The sequence below is a fragment of the Ambystoma mexicanum genome, chromosome 2q (genome assembly GCF_040938575.1).
Source record: "Ambystoma mexicanum isolate Mex_15411 chromosome 2q, UKY_AmexF1_1, whole genome shotgun sequence".
Classification (NCBI taxonomy): domain Eukaryota; kingdom Metazoa; phylum Chordata; class Amphibia; order Caudata; family Ambystomatidae; genus Ambystoma; species Ambystoma mexicanum.
Genome location: NC_090924.1, coordinates 135285070 through 135299170, shown reverse-complemented (window position 1 = coordinate 135299170; position 14101 = coordinate 135285070).

Sequence of the window (14101 nt, the reverse complement as noted above, 5' to 3'; positions counted from 1 at the left end):
TCTCGGCCCAGGGAACATGTGCGAACAGGGGGTGTCCCTTTAACCGTTATTAGTAATCCGGGTTGAGCATTGCTCTAAAATCTATGCCGATATATTACAGGCCATATTGCACTCAAAGAAACATTTCTTTAAGTAATCATAACCCTTCTTTGTTGGGTCAGTGAAAATGCCACATTATTAATACCACTTCTAATGACAAAATAACTGCCTTTTCTGCTTCTAAACTAGTGTATACATGTATTCATCAGTGATTCCTCCCCCTCTCTAGCTCCCTTTGTCAATTTTGGGACATTCAGCAAGTATAGGGCATCCACAGTTTGCAGTACCGCTAACATACGTGATTCCCCCAGCCCCCTGCTGTGATAGTTATAATGTATTCCTTGGCACACAATTAGAGGGGGGGGTTCATTGTACATAATCTCACTCTCCCACAAAACCTTTCAATGGCTGGAGGGTGATTCCTGGAAAAGTTGCCTATAACGCACTGGACAGCTCTCAGCCATACCATCAAACCTACGAAGGATGAGTGTCCTCGGGTCCAGAAAGCTTTCTCAGACAAATTTCAGTGGGCTCAACTAAAGATCAAGGAAGAGTTGGACAAACAGAAACTTATTCCTACTGAGGCTGACTGTAATGGGAAACGAGAAAATCTAATGGACCATAATGTGGAAAACAACTTAAGAGATTTAAGCCAGAGACCACTCACTGACGGCTTCAGCTTTTCCATGATGACCGCTGCAGAAATTCAAAATAAATTAAAAATAATGCCCCCAACAAGCTGCCCAGGAGACCTTCTCCCATCTAAGTTGATTTTAGAGCACAAAGATTTCTTTGCCCCGTTTTTATTCAAATTTGTTAATGCCACTTTTAAAAATGGTAGTAGACCACAAGTTATTAAAGATGTGGCAGTGACTCCACTTTTAAAAAAGAAGGTTTAGATCCTAAAGATACAGCAAACCTACGCCCCATTACAAATATGTTATTTTTATTAAAACTAGTTGACAAAGTCACTACCTTGCAACTTCAATCTTATATAGAAGCAACTGGCATTTTACATTAAAAAAAGTCAGGTTTCCGACGTTTTCATGGTACTCAAAATGCCTTACTGGACCTCCAGACCCAAATGTTGTCCATGGTTTTATTGTATTAATCGGCAGTTGATTTGCTTGATCATGGAATCTTGTTGGAAAGACTGGTCTCTGTGGGTGGCCTCTCAAAGAATGCGGTCAGTTGGTTAAAGTCCTTAATGGAAGGCCGCAAATCAAGGGTTCATTGGGGGGATTCATCATACGAACCAGAGCCCATCTCCTGTGGAGTCCTGCAGGGGACATGTTTGTCCCCCCTGATATATTGACCAATTGTGCTTGAAGTTGGAAGAAATTGTTTTCTTTTTTACTACTTATGCAGATGATTTCCAGCTGCTGGTAGAGATAAGCGGAAATCACACAGTAGACCAGGAAAAGCTGAACCAGGTTTATCAGAGCATAAAAAGCTGGATGTCAAACAACTGGTTATGTTTGAACGCTACAAAGACAGAGTTGATATATGGATCACAATACGCTAGGGATAGCTTAGAGGTTGAAGGTAGTCCAATAAACATGGCTCCTAAAGTAAAAACCCTCTGCACCTATGTGGAGGCTAGCTTGAATGCAGGGGCCCATGTGGAAGCCATTGTAAAGAGTACCAGCTACCACTTAAAAGTATTAAGGCAGGTAGCTCCCTTAGTTTCAAAAGACAATCAGACTAAACTAATTAGGGCAGTAATGCTTCCACGCTTGGACTACTGCATTGCTTTATTGAGTGGTGCGAGTAAAGAACACATTCAAAAATTGCAGAAGGTTCAAAATGCTGCAGTCCATGATGTCCATCAAATGGGTCTGAATAAAACCACATCTGCGGCCCGAAGGGAGCTGCATTGGCTCCCAATCTCTGCAAGGATTTCTTTAAAACTATTGACAATATGTCATAAATGCATTTTTGGACTCGCCCCCCAATACCTCAAAGAAAATGTGGTTAATTATCACCCAAATATAAATCTCTGATCTGCACAGGCTCACTACCTTAGGGTTCATCACACAAAAAGGGATCGGGGAAATGGTTGATCATTCCCAATCCTGGTGGCAAGGAGCTGGAACGAGCTGCTGGAGGCTCTCCGTAAGGAAGAGGATCATTTGGTCTTCAGAAAATTGTTGAAAACCAGACTGTTCTCGTGAAATGTATGTTGGCCTGTCTCTCTGTTTCCTTCCTGTGACAGCGCCTGGATGCCCATGGGCTTTGGCGCTTTAGAAACGCAAAAAACATAACATAACATACCATACCATGATAAATGGGCATCTGGCAATACAAGTTGACAGTTAGTATTAGCCCCAGAATAGTGTATGGTCAAGGGGTCAGTTGAAATAGAATGTATAGACTGAGACACTCCCTCTTTAATGGTACGAATATCCCTAGTGAAGCAACATACAGTTTTGGTTAGCTCTTCAATGAGGAAATGGGAAGGTTTGACCTGTAAAATCAGATTAGCACAATTTGGACATGAAGCAACAGAATTGGAATACCAATGGGTAATCTGCATGCACCTATTGAATATTTAGGGCCTCATCACGAGTCTGGCAGTAACCCTTAAATGCGGCGTTAGCGCTATTACCGCCACATTTAAGGGTCCGCCAGATGATGGCCTTGGCAGATTTCTCCCCAGCTCTGAGCTAGGGGGAAATCCGCCGAAATTTCGCACTCTTACCGCCAGCGGGAAATCCGCCGGCGGTATGGGCGCAAAATTTCCCCATTGAGCTCAATGGGGAATGGGGAATTCCCGAATGGGCTCAATGGGGAATGGGCAATACCCGTTCCGCCAAACCCGTGATCCGGCGCTATTAGAGCCGGGGGGTTCGGCGGTAGGGCTATTAGCGCTGGCACTACTAGCGCCGGCGTTACCGCCCAACTCGTGATGAGGCCCTTACTCTGCATAGTAGGGTCACCTAGATCTTCTCCATTCAATTCCAGACATGTCTCTGTGTTTATATCAGACAAGGGAGCAAACGTATTAAATATTTTATTCCCACAAACCTCAGTAACTAGTGCTGTCGATGACATCAATAGTAGATACCGAGGGCCCACAACCCGCTTCCCCATCCATATGGCCTCGACCTTGGGTATTAGTGAGGACATCTTTGGATGTTCCCTGGTAAAGTTTAACTGGAAGAGAAATACTTTTACCCCACCCACCCCCCGACCCCCTTTCTCCGGGTTTATCACAATCATAACATTTTCTCCCAGTGGGAGGGGGCCATAGGGTAATGGTGTCTGCTTTAGCTTGCCCCATTCTTCAGCATTTGGGGTAATAGTCAATTCGGCAGCATTAGAATGTGTCTCCGAACCTACCCCATCAATGTTCCAATCATCTAATAAGACTTCAATTTGATCTATGAGAATATTAACCTCTTTGAGTGGAGCCAGTTTTCTCACAGCCCCTATATAAACAGCACGTGCATGCACTCAACAACTATCCACATGTTTCCCAGTGTTCATGTGGTAGCACATCATTCTCGGAAATGTTCGTTCTCCGACTACGAGCGGCTGGAGGCTGTTCCAGGGACTGCCACTGCAGTCGCCATTTTGAGCCAGTGCTTCGCATCACTTTCACTTTTGGAGAGCCTCTCAACCATCATGGGTCCCTCTGCGGGTCCTCACGCAGCCACTGGTGTCCAAAGAGCTGCTTGGAGACTGCCCTTGCAGCCGCCCCTTCGCCTCAAACTGTACTTGCATTCTTTTCCTTATTACCTGGTCCCTCTGTGTGTGGAGGATCTCAATAAATGCATCGGGCTTGTGAGATAGAATAGGCTGTGGAAGAGGTCACGAAGGAAGTGCAAGGATTATTGAGAAATATAACTTTGAGGAGGCAGGGAAAGGAAGGAGAAGAGGATACCAGGAGAAAGGTTGCCAGGAGAAAGGTTGCAATATCAGACTCTGGAAAATGAGCATCTAAAAATAGTGCAGTGGAAGTGTTTTTGTTTAGGTGACCTAATTTCAGAAAAGCACAGGTTATTTTATGACCAAAGGTGACCTGCACATTTCTAGGGGGCTGTGCATTAGTGCTGGCCAGAACCCTTTAATTTATTAGCATAGACCTAACACTAGTGTGCTTTCAGCACTCATTTGAGTGCTTGGAGCACATTTCCCCGAGATGGGACCTTAAATGTCCTGTCATTGTACAATGTTTATAGAAGATCGTCGTATTTTTATCCCTCTTTGAGGATGGAAAGGCAAGTTCGACAGCAGCAGAAGTTCGACAGCAGAAGGTCATGACTTCTCTCCACTGCAATCCCACCTAAACAAATACATGAAGGGGTCACAAATGGCCCTCTCATGCATTACACTGCACTCTGCACCTGTTGCAAAGAAGTGCAGAAGTGCCATTGATTTGAGCAATTGTGCAAGGGAATATAACAGGGGATCTGAATGTGTACATTTATGAAGCGCGCGTTCAGAATTCAATTGCTCTTTGTGAATTCTGCACACATTTTTTTGGTGTAAGTGAGGGGGATGCGCTAGCAGATGCCAACACATGGATCCTTATGTTTTCTACTATTTGCTGAGCACTTTGGTGGGGAAGTACCTGAAGCAGCATTGCACTGCACTTACTGGCACTCCTTTAGCCAGGGGTGTTGCTAGGTCTGGAAAAGATCAGGAGCTGAGCTAATGTCAGGACTGGTGGGATTTGGGGCTAGCTATAGCTTTATGGTTGTAGCCCCTGAGCTTCTTTTCGGTCCTGGAATCAAAAGACCCGGGCAATAGCCCCCAAAGCCCCCCATCCCCCACAGCAACACCTCTGCCTTTAGCCATGTGTAGTACCTTGCAGTTGCAATTACGTAAGGCTAGGAAGTGCAACGATAGTCTAACCTGTGCATGGTTGTGCAGGAATGGTGAATGTGTGTTGTCTGTACCTAGTATGTGATATTGCTAACGTAGTTGGTCATTGACCTATTGACTTATTTGCATATTATGTTACACCGTAATGCTACATCATTATTTTAGTCACTTCATCAACGTCACTTAGCTTTTTTTTTTTACTGTAGGTTGTTGCTATTTATCTGGTGGGCGTGTCTACGAGGATCACTTTGGCACGTGGCTCTGTGTGCGCTGTACATTGCCTTTTCTTGAGCATCACTAATCCTGGTTCATGCTGTTCATATTTCGCTTATGTCGTTTTGTAGTTACGCAAATGTGTCACGAGTCATTTTGCATTCAATACCGTTCTCATACATGTGATCCCAAGTTGTTTAACCATGCGTACCCTATCCAAAACTAATGGCAGATGGGGAGCAGGTGCAAGTGAATCTAGGTCACCTGGCCTAAACCCTGCCCACCTGGTGCCTTCCTGCCTGCCGCTCTTTTTCACCACTTAGCAAGCTCCGCCCACCTGGTGCCTTCCTGCTAGCCGCTCTTTGTCACCACTTAGCAAGCCCCACCCACCTGGTGCCTTCCTGCTTGCCGCTGTGTTTCCCTACTTAAGGAGCCATCCAGCCTCTTTTCCTTTGCAGATGGGGAGCAGGTGCAAGTGGATCTAGGTCACTTGGCCTAAGCCCTGCCAACCTGGTGCCTTCCTGCTTGCCGCTCTTTTTCACCACTTAGCAAGCCCCACCCACCTGGTGCCTTCCTGCTTGCCGCTCTGTTCCCTACTTAAGGAGCCCTCCAGCCTCTTTTCCTTTGCAGATGGGGACCAGGTGCAAGTGGATCTAGGTCACCTGGCCTAAGCCCTGCCCACCTGCTGCCTTCCTGCTTGACCCTCTTTTTCGCCACTTAGCAAGCCCCACCCACCTGGTGACTTCCTGCTTGCTGCTCTGTTTCTCTACTTAAGGAGCCCTCCAGCCTCTTTTCCTTTGCAGATGTGGAGCAGGTGCCAGGGGATCTAGGTACCCGGCCTAATCCCTGCCCACCTGCTGCCTTCCTGCTTGCTGCTCTTTTTCACCACTTAGAAAGCCCCAGCCACCTGGTGCCTTCCTGCTAGCTGCTCTTTTTCACCACTTAGCAAGCCCCACCCACCTGGTGCCTTCCTGCTTGCCGCTGTGTTTCCCTACTTAAGGAGCCATCCATCCTCTTTTCCTTTGCAGATAGGGAGCAGGTGCAAGTGGATCTAGGTCACGTGGCCTTAGCCCTGCCAACCTGGTGCCTTCCTGCTTGCCGCTCTTTTTCACCACTTAGCAAGCCCCACCCACCTGGTGCCTTCCTGCTTGCCGCTGTGTTTCCCTACTTAAAGAGCCCTCCAGCCTCTTTTCCTTTGCAGATGGGGAGCAGGTGCAAGTGGATCTAGGTCACCTGGCCTAAGCCCTGCCAACCTGGTGCCTTCCTGCTTGCCGCTCTTTTTCAGCACTTAGCAAGCCCCACCCACCTGATGCCTTCCTGCTTGCCGCTCTGTTTCCCTACTTAAGGAGCCCTCCAGCATCTTTTCCTTTGCAGATGGGGACCAGGTGCAAGTGGATCTAGGTCACCTGGCCTAAGCCCTGCCCACCTGCTGCCTTCCTGCTTGACCCTCTTTTTCGCCACTTAGCAATCCCCACCCACCTGGTGACTTCCTGCTTGCTGCTCTGTTTCCCTACTTAAGGAGCCCTCCAGCCTCTTTTCCTTTGCAGATGTGGAGCAGGTGCAAGGGGATCTAGGTACCTGGCCTAATCCCTGCCCACCTGCTGCCTTCCTGCTTGCTGCTCTTTTTCACCACTTAGCAAGCCCCACCCACCTGGTGCCTTCCTGCTTGCCGCTCTGTTTCCCTACTTAAGGAGCCCTCCAGCCCCTTTTCCTTTGCAGATGGGGAGCAGGTGCGAGTCGATCTAGGTGACCTGGTCTAAGCACCACCCACCTTCTTAGCCCTGCCTCTTCCTTCCTGCTCTTAACTATTAGATCAAGGGCGTCTCTTGCCCGGGCGCCTGCAGTGGTGGGCAGACGAAGAAAAGGGCAATTCCTGTTTCGACCTGTTTGGACCAGGAGGACCCAGGGCCCGACACCCTGCTCAGACAGCAGGTAAGCATGCACCAACATGTGTTGCCCCCTCTGACCACACAGGCCATCGCCGCCCCCTCTGGTCCACCTGTGATGTTCCCTTTTGCCCCCCCTTCTCACACACAGGTGTTGCCTGTTTTGCTTGATTCTTCTACCCTGCTCCCCCTCAACCTCCTCCAGCCTACTTCTGCAGGAGTCTGTCCTGATAAATTCAGGTTTCAACATCACTCTCTTGTGGCTGGATTTGACTTCATTCATTCACTGTGCGTCACTCTTTCTCAACTCTCATGCTGGACTTCCTTTGCATCTTGTACTCATTGTGGCCCTGAATCATGCTGTTCCCATCTTCATCTTGTATCCTGGCTTGCAACATTATGTGTCACTACTGACTTCTGCAATTGTATTCGCTCTCCACTCTTGGTTCTCCACCACTCTTTTTGACTGCTTATTCTCTGTTCTCTCCTCCTTTCCCTTCTCCCTTTTCCTATCTCCTCCCCTTACTTTCTTCTATGCACTTACTCTATCAGAATTGTCCCTGGACCTAATATGATAGAAACCTTGTCTGTGTCCTCAACACTCTCATTACAGTTTTTTTTCCGTCCCTCTCACCCACCTCCTCCAGCACTATCTGAAATGTTGTCAGGCCTAGTATGATAGTCACTTGTTTTGTTCCTGTAACGCTCACCTGATTCCCGCAGAGGCGCCGGTCTTGACTGGGTGAATGCCGTATCTTCAAAGGTGATGTGTAACACACGGTTGGCTCTTTGGGCTGGACCTCTGTGCACTGTATGTCTGACTCGAAGAGTAAGATGTCTGCAGATAGAAAATATGGGATTAATGAACTGGGTTTATTGGGTGCCTCTCTCCTCTTCCCTTTCTCTTCTCCTGTAGAACCCCAAAGGTTAACGCCCTCACCTTAGGTAAGTGAATGCCGAGCTCTCCATCTGCCTCGGGGCAGGGTGCCGTAACCAGTTTCTTCACTGGATAAGGGTGCAGGCCTCTTGACCTCAGAGGACTGCTGTCCGTCGTTAACTGCACGAACGGTAAGTTCTGGGCACTTCAAATGTCTTAAAAGTCTTTTGTAATGATATCTCTTGTTTTGCAGGGTTCCGGCGATGGCGGATAGCGGGCTGATGAGAGTTGAGGATCGAACCCGCGTGAGGAATAGAAGCGCCTGGAAGCACGTAAGTAAGCGCTTGTAGCCTGCTTCACGATGCGCACTAACTGTCCCTTTTATCTTGCAGGTACAAGTTCGGAGCTTTAGAGAAGCTGAAGGGTGCTGAAATACCCACTGGATTCGGCGTGGGAAGGAGTAATGGCACATGAGTAATAAAGTTGCCCAATGTCTTTAAACGCACCTTCTTTTGTCTTTCAGATGCGGGATGCAGCGCCGAAGGCCTCCGGAGCGTGCGAAGAGCTGGTAAGCTTTTGTCTTTCAGATGAAGGAATGCAGTGCGAAGACCTCCGGAGCATGCGAAGAGTAGGTAAGCCTTTGTCTTTCAGATGCCGGAATGCAGCGCGAGGCGTTGGTGACAGCCGATGGACCAGGTAAGAGATGCGCTGCCACTGAAGACCGTAGTGCTAACCTGTTCTTTCTTTGTCTTTACAGGTGCTGCTGAAGACTGGATTCCAGGATGGTAAGCCTTTGTTCCCTTAGGCCCAGGATGAGAAGCAGAAGACACGATGAGCGTTCTGCTGCAGAGAATGCAGAATAACGCAAAGCAAGATTCATCCATCGGGTGTGGTTTAAATAGCCTCCTGTAGTGCTTAGGTGTCTCCTTCCACAGCCACGCCTAGGTAAGAAAAGAGTTCCTGCTTTCCAGAAGAGTTCCAGTGTTCTGAACCTAGGGAGTGGCTCCTGCCCCACCCAACAGGAAAAGTAGTCCCAAACAGAAGAGGATCAGGGGTTCAACTGGCAGGTAAGTAAGCAGCATGGTCTGCTGCAGGTAAGTCCACCCAAGCATTATGAGCCCGGCGCTTCCAGCGCTGGGACTGGGCATCTTTATGAGCCTGGTGCCACTGGCGCCAGGACAGGGTCCAAAAGGTCCCAATTGGGACTGGCTGGCACTCGGAACCGGGGTTATGGGTCTGCTTCCAAGGGAGTCGGGCAAGTCCTGATCTTTTGGAAGCAGAGATCATGACAGTTCCTCCCCTCCATTTCTGCACCCCTCTCCCTCACCATTTGTTTTTCTCCAGCTCTACCAGAAATATCGTCAGGCCTAGTATGATAGTCACTTGTTTTGTTCCTCCCCTCCCTTTCTGCACCCCTCTCCCTCACCTTTTGTTTTTCTCTGGCTCTACCAGAAATGTCATCAGGCCTAGTATGGTAGTCGCCTGTCTGTTTCCATTTCCTTCCCACTCTCACCCTCCCTTCCTTATCTATGTCTTAGCTCTTGCACTATCTGAAATGTCGTCAGGCCGAATACAATAGTTAATTTCACATCCTTACTGTTCATGGCCTGTAAGAATGTCATTTTATTTTCCCTTGTTCCCTCCCTTGCCTTGAAGCGCTTTGAAACACATTGTGCATAGGCGCTATATAAATAAACTATCATAGCATATCATATCATATCATAATATCACTCCGACTGCAGCTATACAGCTTTCTCTCAGATCAACTCCCCTATATGGTTGCATGTTATGGAAGTCGATTTTTGGGGGCATATTCCATGTGGTGTTAAGCTGCCTTGATGTTACGTGACCACATATTATAATATATAAATAAACAGCAAATGTGTTTCCTTACACATCTGTCTTTATGACGTTTTCATTTCTTCCTCGTTAAAAGGGTCTTCCTGGTGCTATGTCGCTGTTATCCAATTGGCTTCTGTAGCTGTCACGTGTTTTAACTACTCTTTACTTATTGCCCGAATGTTCAGACACTTATGTTATTTATAATTGTTATTTTCTGCACACCCGTGTTCCACACAAAATGGGTGACTGGAAAGTAAATACAATTAAGTCATACTTTAGATAACTGGAAAGTGGGTACAATTAAGAGATACTTAAGATGACAGGAAAGTGGATGTAATTTACAGTAGAAAGTGATGTGTCAAAAAGTGAATGAAGAAAAGACAATTTCTCAGCTACATCAGTAACCCAGTGCTTCTATGCAAATTCATGTATTCCCAATTACTGTAAGCAGCAGGCCCAATGGCATTAGTGCGGGATCATGAATCTTCTGGACCAGCAACAGAACAAATGTGCCTAATTAAACTTTATAGTCCTACCCCGAGACGTCCGCTATTAACAGTAGCAATTCATTAATTGGTGCCACGAAGTGCTGTTGAAAGTTACTGGCCAAACTTCTCAAACAAACTATGGAGAGCAAGGTTACACAATCTTGTCCTACAACTGATGTCCACCATAACCCCTATATCCCACGGAAATGTCCAATCTATAAAAAAGAATTGACCATGAATGTCCAATAACCAAAATGGCATGGGTAGAGAAAGTGACATCCTGTTCGTGAGGAAAGCAAAGAAATTGACAACACATGACCTTTGACCCTAAGCCCATATCAATAACTGATATAATGTACCACTTATGACATCACATGAAGCACCAGCACACATACGAAACCCTCAAAAACTGTACATTAGTAAAGTCACAAATAGTTACTAAATGCGAAAAGAGCTATTCTTGTAACCAAGTATGTATTAACTAAGGTGATGCCTTGACTTGCTACACTTTCAAGCATGGCAATGCATTGGTAGATCCAACAGAACCATTGTAATCATTATATAAACTTTATTTTCAGAACGTGAGTCCATCAAATTCATGTAATAACAAATGTAGAAATACATATTAACAGTTGGTTACATATGGGACTAGCAGAATGACCTGTTCCCTGAATGGGTTCTGTAGACAGACATGTTAACACTCCCGTCAATGGTTGAAAATTAATGATACTGTAGGTCGCTGTTCCGCCTCACCCTGGCATGGTGCAGTTTGTTGCGGTACAAATATCTCGGAAATCGTGCATCCAACTGTCTTAAAACATGCATTTTGTACCACATGTCGGGACCTATTGAGAAAGTACATTTTTTGTTTCCCTTCCTGGTGAACATAGTTTACAGCTTTGTCGGCAGGCAACATCTTGCAAAAATCCTCTGGAAAAGTAATTAAACCTGATGTGGCAAAAATGTTGAAACTTCTGGATCTCTACCTGCCTTCACCTTCGCCTATCAAGCCAATTCGGCTCTCTCTACCTTCTCGGTGAACATGGTTTACAGCTTCGTCGGCAGGCCACAAAACCACAAACAAAATTCGGTAAAATCCGGGGTAAAGGATGGGTTGTCCAAATGTCATGTAGTCAGTAATGTATCAAAGGTCAAAACAGGCCAGTATGCAAATTTTGGTGCATATTGGTGAAACAGTGTGGAATTGTATAAGGAACAAGAATTGGGGTTGATTTACCATGGCAGAAATAACTCTGACGGAAATGACCGAATGAGAAATGTACGTAATTCAAAATTGTTTGTACATTTCCCATTCGGTCATTCAAGGTAAAATAACCCCAAATCGAAAGAAACCATAACCCCCCTCCAGTGATGTCTGGAGAGTCCTAAAAGGTAAGTGTGCATAATTTGGTGCAGATTGTTGAAATGGTGTGAAATTGCATAAGGAACAACACTTTGCCAAGCCACAAACCCACAAATCCCGCCACAAACCCACAGACAAACTTTGACTTTTATATATATAGATAAAGTACCTCCTACCGTACGTTATAAGGATATTGCAAGTCACAGAGGAGTTCCTCTATAAGGTCACAGAACACCAAGGTGACTTGCAATATAATTTGTATGCATTATAGGGAGTATTTTATTCTTTAAAATACATGTCCACACACTGGAATTCCCTTTAATACATCGTCTCTTGCTTAATATAATGTAAGAAATCTTCCATTGGCTGATCTGATTAATCAATACAGAATCTGTTTGGATTTAAAAAAGCAAAAATGCAGCTCCTAACACGTGAATGAAAATAGTTCAAACTGTTTAATAAAATGTACCGAAAAACCTTTATTTGTGTGCTTTAAAATAAGTAATGACATGCAGATTATTGCTCCCATCTGTAACTCCAGCCGTGCACGAATTAAACATTGTACCATAAATAGTTACTTGAGAATTAATGGCTGTAAAGTGACACAGAAAACTACACTTCATGCAAGGAATTTGAATAGCTTTTCACGACATTAATTAAATGCTCCAGTTGCACCTGGAATTCTGTCTGCTGGTTCAAGCAGCAGGTATTGTGACTTCACAACTGAAGCATAATAACTGAAAACAGAGCATTTGTGATGTAATTTTCATATTACAGGTCAGTTTTGATGTCACAATTAGCCTGTAATTTATGGGAAATTGTACACCCTACCATGCATTATAAGGATATTGCAAGTCTCCGAGGGGTTTCGTGACCAAAGAGAGGAACGAGCCCGATGGCCCCTAAATGGGCCTCATTCCGGGTTTGGAGCTAACCATGGAGTAATTAGCTCCATGGTTGCCTCCGAAACCGTCCCAAATCCGGCATGGTGAATGGAGTAATTACCGGTCCATTCCAGGGTTGGAGGGACCGGTAATTCCCCATTCACCTTTTGCCCTTCCCCATTCCCATTTCTGCCCCATAGGGCTCAATGGGATTGAGGAAGGAGGTAATTACGGCACCGTAAATTACTGTACCGTAATTACCTGCGAAGTACCTTTGCGGGTCCCGTACTTAACTCCTGCTAAAAGCAGGAGGTAAGGGAGGACCCGCAAAGGGACCTCGGAATACGGAGGTAAGGGATTACCGGCATCGGCACCCTTAACGGTGCCGGTAATTCCTTACCTCCAACCTCAGAATGACCCCCTATGACTAAGGATTATGGGACCAGCCAATTTCTCGTAGTTCTAGAGTAGTCAGAACAGAAAAACAGGCAAGGAGATTCAGCCACCTTTAAAGACTAGCACTGCAAGCAACTATCAGTATGACCCACAAACCATCTAGCCATGAAATATGCATGCGAAAGGGCTCCAAAGGGGAATCGTAAATAAAGGTTTTCAGCATTAAATGGTTTACTATGGCACGATAGAGCTAAAAACTGAAACAATGCTGATATAACATATATAAAGATCAAATAATATGTGACCTTTAGAACTCTCAAAGACACTTCCCCATTTAAAAACATGTTTCTAAATCAGGCTCAGTAAGCCTGGTGCACTTTCTATGGTCACTGCTGCTACAGAGTTGGGCTCGCCCCTCTGGAATCCTATTCTGACCTTATTTAAAACAGTTTTAAAGTGAGTGTTCCAAGGTCAAGCTCTATTATCAGCTATCTGAAGCCCACCCATACGAGATGTCTTGTGCTCTCAGTGGGAAGCAATGGCCTGCCGACACAACCAAATTGTTAGCCCCAAGCGAGCTACATTTACAATGTCCGCGTGCCCAACTTCCAGCGAGAGTTGTACTAGGTCTTCCCAAGGATATGGCACGCAGTTTTTAAGTAAAATGATTATCTCCCTGAGGTAGGCATGTAATGTTCACATAGACCCACAAGTCGGACCAATTAATGTAATGGCCCTCCCAGCATATCGCTTTGAAAAGTTAAATGCCACTCCTGCCTAATTACTCAAGATCAGCTCGCTTTTTTCACTGGAGGATAGATACCATTACCTTATAGAAGCAAACGCGTAGATAATAAACGTGTTCCACTCTTGATTTTTCTTGACCTAAGAAATCATTGTTCAACTTCAAACATGTCCTTGCCTCTCATGCCATGGATTTCGTTTTAGCAGAATGTTCAATTAGGCCCTTTTGGGAACACACATAAACAATGTGACTAAAAGTCTCGGGAGGATAGCTCAGGGGCAAAGGGCTCTCTTGGACGCATTATGACGCAACGCAACACAGGTTCGATCCCCGGGTCTGTGCTTAGAAACCTCTGAGTAGTAAGTGTGTTATAAATAACCCATTACAATTGCATAGACCCTTCGAGAATCATGATATTCAATCATCAAAGCTTTATGTGGGTGTTGCCACCATAAAAGTGCCTCCATAAAAGTAACATATATTATAAATACATACCGAATTGCAACTGTATACAGATAAGAGTACCATGCCATGTGAT